Consider the following 15,651-nt stretch of genomic DNA (forward strand, 5'->3'; position numbering starts at 1 on the left):
ACATACTTTTCTGTTTTTATATACATTGTACAAACGTCTTTAAAACCTTTTGACAACTAGGGGGCGCTCAAAAAAACGTTTGCCATGATAAACAACAGCCTTTACTTTGTTTACACGTCCTATCAACATTTACGGAGTGTACGAGAGGTGTGTTGAGTGCATCTGCTGCGCTATGTTCGTGAAAACCTCCTTGTGATAGCGCGAATTGAAGCCGATTTATAATGCTGCTACATTGAAATACAAAGGACATCTCTTCCGGTCACATGACACTCACAACGGACAAACCAGACCCTGGACATGGTTTATGGTTTGGATGATAGAACTTATAAATAATAACTTTCAGGTTTGATAAAAGAAATAAACATTACCTACGAAAGTAAGGAATTGCTATGGGCACGAACTGCGAACCATCTGAATGGATTTAATTGATATCTATTTATATCTACACAAAGAAAGATACCATTAGTATGCTGGATATATACAGATGATATATTCTTTTATTTGGCCACATTAACTTCCGTCTGCGACGCCATGAACTCGTGCCAACCCCAACAATCAAATTCATCAGCGATACACAGGTCAATTTTCTAGACGTCACTATATACGTATAACATGACGGCACTCTGGGCAGGTACAGAAACGCTTTAATTAGTTTACAGCTTCCAACACTACCACACCTGTCATTCAATACGACAGAAAACAAATATATCGTTCTTTCAGGCAAACGTGCCTGCATGTAGCAATTCTTTACATTTTCAGCAGGAATTCTTTAAGAGAGGATACCCTTCAAGTTTACTAACCAATGCAGTTGAAAAGGTAAGAGCCACACCCAGAGAAAAGAGTCACTGGGCTCAGAAACGAAAGACTCGCAAGATCTTAGACTTTCTAACTCAATACAACCCCCTTAACACGGCAATACGCCTTTTCTATTTATGTACAATCACATCCTACGTCATGGTCCGGAGGTCTTTGAGAGTATAAAACAGTGTTATGAATCCTGACTCTTTTCTTGATATTTCACAAATAAATTCCTTCAGTTTTCATTTCATACTTCGGTTACATGATCAGCATTGTATGTGTCTATAAATAGAACACAAAATGGCATGCCAGTTTCAGCAAAGCTTTCCAAGGTAGGGAGGGAACCCAAATCGGAACTTCTATATTCAGTTCATTAATAGAAAAAAGTTACATAATCTTGAATATGATTCTCCATTTTATGTTCACTATCTCATTAATATAAGACATTCATCTGTTAAAATGATAATTTCAACAATACTTTTCATTGTTTAAAAACATGATAGAAAATGTGTGTTATTGCATGGCATCATTTCCAGGAATTTATTTTTACCATTATATTACTTTCTATAATTAGATAATTAAAAGACAAGGAGCAACATAGAAGACTTTGACGGTTAAAAATGTTATAAAGATTCATAAATACTTTATTCACTTTTATTGCAAAATAAAAAAAATATGCATAAAATAATAATAATAATAATAATAATATAAAATATTTCAGAAGTGTTCCATTTTAGGTGAAATCACGTTAAATAAGATAATATAAGGTGACAAAACGATTCCACTAGTAAACTTGAATATCAACATGCCTATCTAGCGAAAGAACATCACGTTACGTCATTAAACATGTTAGAGTTATTTATTGTTTAACGTTAAAAAAACATTGGAAAAGTACCACAATTTTCGCACTTCAGGGTTAAAAATCACAACCACTAATTGTCCTGAAGTAATGCAAGGGGCCTAAAAAACCAAAGTGATCGAAAGAAATGTCAAAATCTAATTGGGCAGGTACAACAGCCCCATTATTCAGCATGTGGGGAAAAGGCTTGCTCAGCTCATTAATATTCATGAGATAATGACGTCAAAATATTTGTGTCGTCATGAAATCTTGAGCATGAAAACAGCTTATTTGGCCTGTTCGTTTCGTTGTTGCATATCCTGTTCTCACTTAACAACGTGACATTACATATTGGATTGATGTTTACTCTTCCTTGTACTTTTTCGTGTTAATTTTACCTTTGATCATATTTTGCCTGTTACTTTTTTATTTTTTTTTTATTTTGATTTGTGATTGTGTTAACATACTTTTCTGTTTTTATATACATTGTACAAACGTCTTTAAAACCTTTTGACAACTAGGGGGCGCTCAAAAAAACGTTTGCCATGATAAACAACAGCCTTTACTTTGTTTACACGTCCTATCAACATTTACGGAGTGTACGAGAGGTGTGTTGAGTGCATCTGCTGCGCTATGTTCGTGAAAACCTCCTTGTGATAGCGCGAATTGAAGCCGATTTATAATGCTGCTACATTGAAATACAAAGGACATCTCTTCCGGTCACATGACACTCACAACGGACAAACCAGTCCTTCCATTGCCATAACGCTGAACGTTATGTAGGAAGCAGCAGCTACCATTTTTTAAATCACATGTATGTCTTCCTCACATTGACAAACGATCGAGTTAAGGGTAGGGTAACAGTGAAGCAGTGTTAAGGGTGTCGCCAGGAAGAGAAAACAAAGATCTCGAGGTTAGTCGCCACTGACGATCGATTGAGTTAAAACTAGTTTTAAATCTCTCTGACGACTTTCGCAAAAACGTTTGACTAGTAAGTTCGGACCTCGACGTTATTCTTTGTAAATGGCTGCTGTTTAGTACTAAAATATGTTACGAGAAAGTGTGACTGTACTGGTAGTTCTTTTCAACAAAAGCAAAGAGATAAATTTTTACCAGAGAAATCCATGGATATTTCTTATTTCTCAGGTTATAGATACGACCAGGTATTTGTAGAGCGAGATGAGCATTGTAATGAGACGCTGGTAAAAGATTGCGAAAACTGGTGGTTGTATCAGTAAAATTGTCAACACAAATTTTGGATTAAGAAAAATGTCACAAAGGATTGCAGTTGAATGACTTTGTATTTTCGGTAGATTGACAACTTCATCACAATATTTCAAAATATATCTTCAAACAATATTAAGCCCAATATTAATATTGTCATTAGTGACGTGCCGGAAGTCTAGGATACCTTGATAAAGAAAGATTTGAACATGTTAAGCCAGCCATTGCAGTGCCCACCCTAACAATATCGAAGGTTTAGTACCTGACGAGCCCTAAAAGTCCCTTCCGAAACATGTCGCAGTCAGACAGACCTTTACTACTCTTACTTTGGTCGGTATCACAGCTGTATACGGCAAAAATAATTTATTTAAATCGACCATTATCAACTCTAAGAATCACAAAACTGAAATCCATTGATTTACAACGATTAGCCAAGATGACGAATCGGCCGGTTTGACCTAGCAAACTGCAGAGGTCTAAATTTTCAGTATTATATTCCAGATTTTCAAGGTTTAATTTACAAGATATATGTGGTTAGGTACTGGATGCTATAAACAACCTTATTCCTTAAAGAAAGCGCAAATGAAGAAGTGTTATTGAAACTATACACGGCTACAGTTGCAGCTGCAGCTGAATACATAACTCGGTGGCGAAAGTGACTTGCGGGTTGGGGCCCGACAATCAAATGTACCTGATTGTCCTATCGCATGATTCGTATGAGGCAACTAAATTAGAAAATCTTATTTCCTTTCCTTCTTCATGACTTTCCCAATGGCTCATTTAAAATAAACTGCCTTACTTTTGGCTTTTAGTTCAGCGTTCATTCCTGTGACGGCCTTTAGTTAAGTGTCCGCCCTTGCGAGGAAGGCTTTAGGTTGTTCCTCGCCAGGGCATACCAAAGAAGATAACGTCAGTTGCAACTCCTTGCTCAACGTTCAGCATTGTGAAAATGTAAATGTGATGCTGTGGTGTCCTGTTTGGTGCCTTCAACAGGCCTATTTCTGTGTTTCGTACTATCACAGGGAAACAGCCATCAATAAACGCATGCATCCATCCGAATGACCTTAGATGTTGAACTTAAATTTTAAACCAGCGGAGTACAAAGCGCGATGTACAAGTTACTCGACAGACTTGTGATTTGTGATGTTGCAAATGTCATCAGAAAACCTCACTTTTCGGAAATTATGTCATAATCTGATGTTATTAAATGATACTAATTGGTGTTGATTTTTATTTTCAATATGCTGGCAATCATCTTTTCTGTTCATAAATGATTTTTATATGCTATGTATTGTACAAAAGACACAAGTGAATAGCTCATTTTAACACAAATCTGGAATTAGATACAGCAGAGCCATCTCAAACGTTTCACGTTCCTACCAAGTAGTGTTTGAGTGGTCGTTTTGGTTCTTCGTATTAGTAATAGCTACTACATTGACAGTGGACATACAGCACGACGCCAAAATATGTCCACCTTGATATCGATCTTGGCCGACACATCAAATCGGGAGTTTGTTAAGAATTACTTTTTACCTGTCTGTAAGCAGTTAAAAGTAATAATGTTTGGTTATACTTCCTTTTTTATCAAAACTTTCGGGTAAACTATCATAAAGTTGTTTATATAATTCACAGGAACATTTTCCTCAAGTGGTGAAAAGATCTGCATTTAAGCTTTCAACATTGTTGATATGTTGGAGTTTTCATTCCAGTCTGTTTTTTTTCTAAAACATCCATAGACTTACGACAGGCCATTGTAACAAACGGAATTAATTGGTTGTCTGTTTTCATATTTCACTAGATTTCATCAAAAGATAACTTCCTGACTCAATGTAAAATTTAATGGGAGACGTTAAATATTGGATAATTACACCAATTATTTACTTCGCGTTGGTATCTTGAGTAAAAGAAGTAAAGAGAAAATAACTGTCCGTCTTTCATCGTCCCGCTCGCCTGAACAACTATGCAGAAATTCAAAATACAAAGCAAAATTGCAGAAGAAAGAGTAGTGAGAACAGCGTCTGCTGTAATCAACACACGGTCAAATACCAAATATGAAGAATGACTGTCATTAATTGTAACTATCAACTTGCCATGATCGTGGAGGGTTTACTTTTTAAAATCTAAATATTGGCCTTAAAGAAAGCGAATAAAATAAAATAAATGATTCAGTTTAGTAAATAAGATATTTCACATAAAAATATGTATCAGTTTTTAAACAAGATACTTTAAATCACATATCTAATTTTGTATCAGATAACTTATTTAATAAAGAAGATATTTTATTTAATTTGGTTAAGTGCAGAATCAACATTGCTCCATGAAAAGACAAATTGGCTTGCTACAGTTGTGTTTTGGGATTGTGTATAATTTTTTTGTTAATCAATATCATTGGTACAGTACGGGACTTCTGTATCCTATTACCATTTAGACAAGGCTTTGTTTCCTAAGATTTGTTTATTTGTTTTACAATTACTTAAATTGCTATTAAGATACCTTTTATCACTCGTATGGTGATATGATTCGTTGCCGATTGGAAGCAAGAATGTACCAATTTCGACAAAGTACCATTTGAAGTAGGCAAAGTCCATACTAAGAAAGGACACTCCCACCATTCACCATGTGGCGTATTACTTATATTTGCTTCTTGAAGTCGCGTGGCAGGGTGTAGACTCATTTCATACACGGTGGGGGTTATCGCCCTTAGTTTCAACTGACGTGACATTTACTTAAGGAGACTTAAGGATATTTTTCTAGAGCAGGCCTATGAGGCCTCTATACCAGACTCCTCTAGTAGGTCTACCTAGAAGATAGGTCGCCACCTCCGATAGTTGCCTTGTTATTGTCATACATCACTTCCTGATTTGTCCAGTGTCTATCCAGTCTACGTTTGAAACAGTTTTTTTGTTGGAGCTGTAACGATTTCCTCAGGTGAAGAATTCCGTATGTTAACGTTCCTATTTGTAAAACATGTCTCCTAACTGATGCGATTTTTCTTTCCGGGTATATTTTCAAAGACTTTCCTCTTGTTGGTTGTCTGTATTCTGTATTTTTCCAGAGGGTGATGATACTACTGGCTTTTCTGTCATAGTGTTCATGTAGAATGGTATCTCAATGCGATCTCCTCTATATCTTCTATATGATATTGATGGTAGTTTTAACCTTCTAAGACGCTCCGGGTATTGAAGATTTTTGAATCCAGTTATTTGCTTTGTTGCTCTTCTTTGCGCTTCTACAGTTATGTCTATGAATTTCATTTTGGAAAGAAACCATACTGGACTGGCAAAGTACAGGTGGGTTCTTACCAAGCTTTTGTAGAGAGGTATGGAAACTTCTTCTAATTAAGGCAAACATTGAATCTGCTCTCTTGATTTTCTCACAGATGTGTTCGTAACACCAATATCTTTTTCTTTCTCTGCTGTTTCTAACACTTTGCCTTTCAGTTTATAATTTGACTGGGAAACATTGCAAGACTTTCCAATGTGTAAATGCTTGCATTTCTTTGGTGGAACTTTAAAAGCCACTCTTCACTCCAATCCGATATATTGTCGAAATCAGCCTGTAATGTCATTTGATCATTTACATCCTTTCAAAGTCTTAAAATCTTCGTATCATCCGCAAATAGATAGATATCTGAATCCACCAAGCTTGGTAGGTCATTGATGAAGATTACAAACAGCAACGGTCCCAATACTGATCCCTGTGGAATTATTGATGTTACCTCAGTCCATCTAGAAGTTGCTTCGTTAATTCGTACCTTCTGTCTCCCATTTCAGTCCAGTTGATCAATTCTTCAGTAATACCATATGACAATAATTTACTTATCAGTCCCCTATGTGGCACAGTGTCAAAGGCCTTCTTATAGTCCATATATACGCAATCAACAGGGTATACCTCTTCCATTGCCTTTGTCCACTTAACCAGTACCTCTAACAATTGCAAGGTAGTAGATTTCCCTGAAATAAATCCGTACTGCTTGTTTGTAAAGAAATTATTTTCTAACATGAAATTATATGGTCCCGTACAATGGATTCCATCACTTTACACACAACTGAAGTCAAACTAACTAGTCTGTAGTTACTTGTACAACTTCGGTCTAATTTCTTAAAAATAGCACTTATATGTGCTTGTTTCCATTCATGCGTTGAAGATTATTTCTAAAGGCACACAGATTGTTTTTGCTGTGTAATCATCTCTTCTTCCTTGTTAATTATCATGTCTAATATGTTCGGACTATCTGTTCCTCTGAATCTAGTTGGTTAGTTAACAAACACTTTGAGATAGAAAGTTATTCATTAAGCAATCAATGAACTGATACTCCATGGTGTTGATAGACTCTGATTTTGCAGTACAGTTTTCCCAATTTATATCCGGTAGGATAAAATCTCCCATTATTAAAGTATGTGTATAGCCTCTACCGCCTACTTCCTGCATAAGCTTCAACAGTGAAAGATTGTTTCCTGGTGTCTCCCCTATCGACTGATGGTGACCTGTACATCAATCCAACAATGATTTTATCTTATTTGTTAAGATTTATTTCTACAAACAATTGTTCTTGGAACTTACTGGTAGTCTCTTGTCTATGTATGATAATAAACCTCTTCCCTGTTCTTCTATATTCTTACCCAACATTGTGTTATTGGCATTTTGTAAACTAAATTCTGATAATTCTGGCTTGAATCTGCAATTCTTGGGTTTAACCTCTGTTATTCCAATGATTTGTGGGGTTGATTCGCCTACTCTTAATTCCAACTCATTCAATTTATTATGAACTTGATCTGCATTTGTATAAAACATTTTAGATTGTTAACACTATTAAAGATATTTACACTATCTACAATGTTTTAGTGGTTGTTTTTAGATTTTGTTTCCTTGTCTTTTCATCTTTACGATTTTCAGCGCCCATGGAGGACCCCTGACCATGAATTTGAATTCCCCCGACGATGCCTCTTCCTTTCTTCTTGCTTCTTCTCTCAGATTTTTCTCTTGTTCACATTCATTTTTTCATGTCGTTTGCAATCCTTATTTTCTTGTTCTCTTCCACCGTATGTAGGAATCTAATGTTTTTGAACAGTTCACTTTTCAGCTCATTGTTGCTGAGTGATACAAGAATTGGTCTCCCTCTTCTTTTCCTACTTTGTTCAGTTCCATTGGTATTCCCTGGTTTTTTTTTCGAATTTACCTAATCTAACCACTTTAACGATGCTTTTTCATTCGTGATCTTGCATCTTTTCAAAATGTCCATAGTAAACTCTTTATCCTTCTTTTACCTCTCATCTGTTTTATTTGACTGGAGTTCTTGTATACAATAAATCACAATGTTATTTTCTCTGGCCTTCCTCTCATTTTTTTCTGACAGCACACATTCCATATTTACGTTATTTTCCTTTGCTGTAGTTATCTCTTCTTTATCTTGAAGCTGTTTTATGTTTGTTGCCTGGTTCAGCTCCTTGTGTACTATTTCATGCACTTTTTCCTCATCTACTTTAAGTTCGATTTTCTCCCTCCAAACTAGTGATCCCTTTTTCACATGCCTGCATAATTGCCTGGTATCTTTCTTCAGTTTTGCGTTCAGTGAAGATATTCTATTCTACCTGTTCCCTACCAATTCCAGAACTACATATAGTCAGTGCTCTGGAGAAACTTGTATTCCTCGTTTGACTTATTCAGGCATTTTATTCAGAAGTGCTGAATACAACGTTGGCATTCCAGCATTTTAGCTTCAAGATCGTTAATACCTTTGTGCAAGCAACACATTTCCACGCCTCTTTTGATTCTTCTTCATCATCACTTGTCCAAGGGATAGTGAAAGGGGATGCAGTTGGTAATTGTGCCCTCGAATTTGATCTAGAACCATATTTTTATCCTGCACCAGCTCTTAAATTTCTTTTTTTCTGATCGCCCATCGTAGCTCCGCAATCTTGTTTATTTTTACTCGCCATGGTTACCGATGTAGTTGATTCCAAATAATACTAAATACTAAATATTTTGACTAAATATTACAAAAATAAGAATGAACTACTTATTTTTTTAGTCTTCTACCTTCGTTAATGTGTTGACACATACGTATTTGACTTCTGAAAGTAAATATCAACATCTGATGTGAGAGCTCCTTTTTTGCGTCTGTACCGGTCGACCGGAAGTGATCATCATTCTTCCTTTTAGAATAGAATAATCAATGACTCAATATAAAACAAATAATCACAAGAACTTCTCGGAAAACTAGTAATTACCTGAAAATCAATTTCTTTAAGTACATGAACTGGATTTGTTGTTTTTGTTTAGCCTGGTAACCATGTGTACTTCACATTGTTGTATCACGTGACAGGACTGTGCTCTCTCGACTTTTGAAGTAAACGGATTTGTCTCCAAAATCGCTATATCACTTATTAGTTGCGAGGGTCCAGTATGTAAACCGAACACCGCCATTCTCTACAATTGTTGTCAGAATTCGGCAAAACATTGTTATATTTTGATATTTCCCTTCTTTTTTTTCTTGTCATCGGTGTGTTGTGATTGTGCACATGGTTGTCATTTTGGCAGCTTATGGAAACATGTGTACAACACAAAGTGCTGTTTTAGGGTTTTATTTTTTTTTTATTAGATTTCTTTTCAATAAAAAAGTTATACATGGCTGAACTACCTGAAAGTCTCGGTAGAGTGCTGGGATTAGTACTGATGTTTTGTTTCATCTTGGAGAAAGATTCGATAGTACTGAATGGTACTTTGATGAAATATTTCAGTTCATCTTACCAATGAATTAATCAAATTGATCCCCTCAAGTGTATGTCTCATCCTTTCGACAAGGAATTTTTTAGGTTTTGTTTCCTAAGCTTTGTCAATCAGTTTTACCATTAGAAGGAAGGTAAAGCACGAGTCGATATGGGTGGATTCTCTATTCGCTGATTTAATGGTGTAGCTCAAACAAACGTTATATACTGTGTGGTGTCTTGGGAGACAACTGTTGTATAAATAAGAAAGATCTGTTCCCATGATAAATGTACAAGCCATTTATTAGGCACAATTGAGTAAGAACACAACTGCATATCATTTATACAACAAGTATTTGTAATAATTTAAGAGCAGAGATGTATAAGCCAATTAAATTTACATTACAGCTTCACCTCTGCTAAGCTACATGTCTATATAGGATAACATTCGGATTCTTTGTTAAAAATTACCTACAAGGTTTACATCATTTCTGTCAAGGTAGATGTCAATATGATAATGTTTAAATTCATTAGGTTCAAAGTACTCAATAGCCTTCAAATTTTCTCATTTCACCTTCATGCATTCTTATGAACCTTAACAGTTCACCCACTCAATATTAATGTATGCTTGCCAATTTCTGAAGCGATATGAGTATGTTTTGATTCTAATATTTCAGAAAATCAACACACACTATGACTTGCATTAATTAAAAATAAAATTGACCATGTTCCGAGACCAAAAACTTACAAAATGACCATTGCAAGAAGCCAGGAGTAAGTTTAGCCCAAAATATGTCTTGGGCACTTCAAAAATAGAATGGAAACTGATCAAAGTTTGTCAATTGTGGTTTAGGAGAGGGATACTCAGATAAGAAAATATGGTACATGTTCATTTAAACAATGGGGCGCTCATTAAGTAAAATATTGATAAATAAGTGGGTTTTTTTCTTTCTTCCAAAGTAAATGCTCAGAATTTATCATATTTCCTTATGACATTTTTTTGCTAAATTATAAGATCCTTTTCCCAGAACATCAGAATAAAATACTTGATACAAACACTGATTGAATCAGTATAATCCTCTCACACTTGTCAATCAATCCAAAAAATGCTGACAATTTCTGGACAGTGACATAAAAAGCAGAATGCCTCTACTACTGTATATAAATGTATTTGTAATATTAAATGTATATTGAAAAAAAAAACTTCAAAATATAATAAATCAATTTCCTATTTATTGGTTATTGAAAATTAAGTTAAAAGTTTCAGAAAATTCAATTCAATTCATTGTCAGAAGTTTGTAGGTATTTTTTCCATAAATTTATTCTTGTAACTGAGAATAAAAATAATTGGTTGGATTGTTTAAACCTAATATAGTATACACACTTTCAATCAGCTGAGTACTGTACACAACAATGCCCAACATCTGATGAGATATAACTTTGATCCCAGTACCTACCCAAGTGGTTGAATGTTTCCATTGAAACCATTCAACAAAAGAAATCAAAATTAAGCTCTTTATATGCAAATGCTGAAATTTCAATGTAAATAAAATATAGCAAGAAAACATCTCTGTAACTTTACTTGTAGAAAAAAAAATGCATAGCATTCCAGTTCTCCATTATCAGCAATCCATGCTGACATTTCATCCACAACCTTGAATTAAACACAATTTTTTTTCCACATAAATAGTTTATTATATGCCAGCACTTTTAAATAAGATAATCACACTGTGAAAACAAGTCTAAAGACATATATTTATCTCTAAGTCCTTGGCCCTCGATTCTAAAATCACATTCTTGCACATACAATCCTTTTGTCAGAGTCATAACAACCATTCAAGTAAAATATGTAAAATCATACACGTGTGAAACACAATCAGGGTTATAAGCTACCTTAAACAGAAAGAAATGTTGTCTGCATTAAAAACTTCATCATTTGCACTGGACTTTTTAAGTACAGTATGATAACTGAGTGTTTTTCAAATATTGTACATCTTTAAAATACCTATGAAATATTCAAACAGTTCAATTTTTCACCAACAAGTCAAATCTAGCATTGTTCATCAACATCTTGCATATTTCTTCATGCAGAACTCTTCTCTGAAACATGATTCTTGTGACAGTAAGGTAGCATATATCCTTAACTTATAAACAACATTTTTCACCAATGAAAAGTACAACCATATTTAACACCATACAGGGTTTTTTTTGTGCCAGTGTCATATTTTCACCAAAGATTGCATGGTTAACATGGAAATGACAAATTTTAACCGAGAAAGATATAGTTCTTTTTCAGTTCTTTCTTTTCAATGGCAAAAATATGACATGGCTGAAATTAGATATTCTGGTTTTGACACAAAATGGCAAAATTTGAGCATGGCAATAAAAGCCAGTTATACTGTATACACTATTGAATAGTCAGGTGGGTAAATCCATGTTTTGCATTAAATATGACATTCAAATATATATATATATTTGCCCCAGACTTTAAAAACAAGGTAAGTTCTTTTGGCTATTTTGGTCCACACAAGGGTTAATTAACTACCGGTATTAACATCTAATGTGTCACAGATTATTAAATTAATATTTCTTATTTCAACAACCCTTATTCCAGACTTTCTCTACAAAATAGAAAACAATGACACAAGCAAGCAAATAAAATAAAGAAAAGAACGCATTAGGAAAGAAAGAAAAAAAAAGAAATAAACAGAAACATAATTAACTAATTAACTTCTGTTAAATGAAGCATACCTCATATGACTACTACTGATGAACTGTCTTATAAATGAAAATACTTCTTTGTTATTCTTCTTCCATGATATTTTCATACATCAACAGCATATCCCCAAAATTCTATAAATAGCTTTCAGACATTGAAACTCGCACATATTGTCTCCCACTTTTGGTTCATTTATACACATCTAAGCAAAAAATAAACAATTCGGCAACTTTCGGTAGAAAGTCAGACTCCTTGGCAGTATGCAAGCAGACTCCAGAACTAATTACTTATAAGGCCCTGGTCTAAATATGCATTCCCTGACACTTAATCTCAAATGATGTCAAATACTCCTCGGAAATCTGTGATATGAAAACCTCACTTCAGTTTTCTAACAAATTTTAACCTATTTTGTTCTACATCAAATACATATGTAAGTTGGTGTATCAGAATTAGCACTAATCACCTGTTTTTATAGAGGGGTAAATATACCCTGAATAATACAATCCTTGTTTTCTCCTAACTTACACATTTCTTAAAATTTGAATCTGGTATGAACAGAGTTATTTAAACTGAATTTTGGGGATAATTTCTTAATTATATTTCAACAAAGAAGAAGTTGAAAAAGAAGCTCAATCCAATTTCAGAATCCACAATACAAGTATCCTGGAAATATTGGACAGACCAAATATAATCTGATACATATATATATTTGTCTCTCTGGTGTTTATGTGTGTCCGAAAATTGTGCTCCAGCAATAATAGTATGAAAATTAACAAAAAGTTTTTAAAAATGTCCGAACAGACCAGAAATGTCTTCATTTGCAACAAAGCACTTTTTTCTTGTCTGAATCATTTTAAGCATATTATGATTTGCTAAAACTACCTCTGGAATCTTTCATCCTCTTTAAACTGATGTCTCCTTCTGGTCATTAATACAAATGAAGAATTCCACACTAGAAAAACATGTATAAATACAGCTGTTGATAGGACTTGCACCCTACCTGTCAAAATTAAAATACCGGTAAGCCAAAAAATCCTTTCGAATCCTTGAAATTTGGTAACTGGGTAATATGTAAATAATACACTAACAAAACAGGTGAGGCAACGGTCTAAGGGAGATAACTGGTGAGTATGAGTATGGTTTCACATGCAACATGCATCTACCTGGTAGTGCTGAAATGTTTACTTAATATCATATACCATATTTTTTCCAAATACTGTACACTGAAAAAATTGTGCCAAGAGAAAATCAAAACTTGACTCAACTTATTAAAAAAACCAAGATCAGTCTATTAAAGTCGTTATGATATGCTCCTTGAATGGGAAAGCAATCTGACATTATACTGAAACTTTACACCTACTCCTTGAGATTGATAAAAAAACATTGGTCTTGACACAACACATGAATCAATTGAGCAAACTTAACCAAACATATTCAAGCTTCTTTTTCACCATATAGGCAATACACACCAAAAAAAACTTGCTGCAAACTTTGACAGAATCATACATCCATGTACATATATATATCAAATTCTCAAAAACAATGGATTTTGTCATTACCAGAATCTATCTCCAACTTCAAACTCAGCCTTTAATGTCTTAAGAAGATGCTATCGTTTTGTATAATACAAATCCTGGAGAATTTCTGGAAAGGACTTGCTAATAACTTAAGTTATGTATTAACATTTGACGTTTTTTTCATCCACATTTCATTGATTACACAACTACTGTTCTCCATATTGTTTCTTTAGTTTCAGTCTAACAAATGCTAATGTGACAAACAGAAATATTCATTTCCATTTCATGAGATTTATGAAACTCTTAATAAACTACTAAGTTAAATGAATAAACTGACAAGAGATTCCATAGGGTTCTTGGTGCCCACCATTGTTTGATCTTTATTTGCTCGGTGAATGTTGGGTCATTTCTTCCATTTTCCTTTTCTTTTTTTGCTCTTAATGATAAGAAATTTGAACATTCCAAATAGCAATGATGATCTTACCTGCCAAAATCCAAGATGGCTTCCTGTCCCCATTTTGTTTTTTTTATCAATCTTCAGCTCAAACAGACACAACTAAGGATAAAGAGGAACCTATACATGAAATCTGAGAAATATCTGCTGTATTTCTCAAAAGGTAGCGATAACTAACTTTCAAAATCAAAGGTGGCCAACTGCTGGCCTTTATTTTTTTGATCAGTATCAAAATCAAACAGGCACAACAAGAGATCATGGGAAACATATCAAATTTGAGAAAAAAAATCTTTGCTGTTTTTCTCAAGAAATAGCAATAACAAATTTTCTAAGTCAAAATCCAAGATGGCCACCTGTCGGCCATTTTGTTTCATTTATGTGACCTAAAATAAAACAAGAGCAACCAGGGACCAAGGAGAAGCTGAAATTTAAGAAAGAATCATCCAATTCTTCACAAGAAAAAGTGATAATAAAAATTGTTTATGGATGGACAGACCACGGACGTAGGGTGATTCAAATAGAATTAAAAAGAAATTCTATATAATTATGACATCATATTGATATGAGTTTTTGTAAACAAATCATCATGATAGTACCAAGTTAATTTTTGTTTTAATTTTTTTTAAAATCTATACAAGGACAATATGCATAAATTCCAAGCTAGAAATAAATTTTGAAATACTCCTCCTTTTCCAAAAACTATTTTTGCATTTCCCCTCATATTTTTGTTCACTCAAATAGTCATTACCTTCTAATCATTTCTTCATGGGTCTTTATAACAAACTGAAAATATAACACTGGATTACATGAAAAGTCATTGCTTTCAATATGACAAATTTCAATGAAGTTCTGAGCTCAAACTTAAATATACTGTTTCCAGGATTCATGACGGGGTAAAAGTGCTAAATACTCAGAATATGATGTGTATTACTACATTAACATTTTTGATAGTGAATATGAGCCAATGGAAATTATAACCAACAAATTTTATTTTCCCGAGAATGCTTATGTCAGGAGATCGATTTCTTGAATTGAACAAAGTGAAATGTATTTAATGTAGCGTAATAACTATTGACAACAAGCCTATTCCTGAATCTACTGTAATATTTAAAAACAGACACTAGTTAATCTAACAATAAGGTCTTATAATAATAAACTTAAAATAAACATTGGTTGAATAGATGTAAAGAGAACTGACAGACCCTGCTGTACAAAACGACGTTTTGATAAAAAGAAAATGAAATTATGAGGTGCATGAGGGGACTTCTAAATGAACAACCTATTCCCACAACTTACTTTTCACAACAGCTGATAACATATAGATATTACAAAGTAACTTTGGAGATAGTAATTTCAACCAAATCCTTAAACATTAGTCCAATGCCATCCTCAAT

The sequence above is a fragment of the Ylistrum balloti genome, unplaced genomic scaffold (assembly GCF_031769215.1).
Source record: "Ylistrum balloti isolate Yb309-2 unplaced genomic scaffold, AGI_CSIRO_Ybal_v1 Utg371318, whole genome shotgun sequence".
In the NCBI taxonomy this organism is placed as follows: Eukaryota; Metazoa; Mollusca; class Bivalvia; order Pectinida; family Pectinidae; genus Ylistrum; species Ylistrum balloti.